We start from the raw sequence: 478 nt of genomic DNA, 5'->3' as shown, positions 1-478 counted from the left end.
ACTCGCCAATAATGTCACGTGGGAAACGGTTTGCCTCAGAAAAGCAAGAGTAGGGGAAGGGCTCCTAATATGGACCACTTTTTGTTTCATGCTGATAACTAGCTTGTTTTCTTGCGAAGCAGTTTCATTTTGTGTTTGGTAGTCCTTCTCTCTTAGGTTAACCCTTAGGCCTAATTAGAGTGAAATAGCTTTGATAGACATTCAGCAAAAATTAAATACAGAAAAAATCACAAACGGTCCATATTAGGAGCCTGGGCGCCTAATATGGACCAGTGAAGCGGCCTTCACGAATCACCGTAAAAAGCCCCACACACTTCCAAATAACATGATACAACCGGCTTAGTGTACAAGTCAGACTAATTAAAATATGCTCTAGATTTATCTGTTTCGGGTTGATGATAGCATTATTTGAAGCACAACAGGAAACTAAAGAAGCTTATCAAAAACAGAGTGAACATAAGTGAAATTATCAACTTCC

Source organism: Littorina saxatilis, linkage group LG7 (assembly GCF_037325665.1).
Source record: "Littorina saxatilis isolate snail1 linkage group LG7, US_GU_Lsax_2.0, whole genome shotgun sequence".
Lineage (NCBI taxonomy): Eukaryota > Metazoa > Mollusca > Gastropoda > Littorinimorpha > Littorinidae > Littorina > Littorina saxatilis.
Note: the sequence above shows the minus strand (reverse complement) of the source record.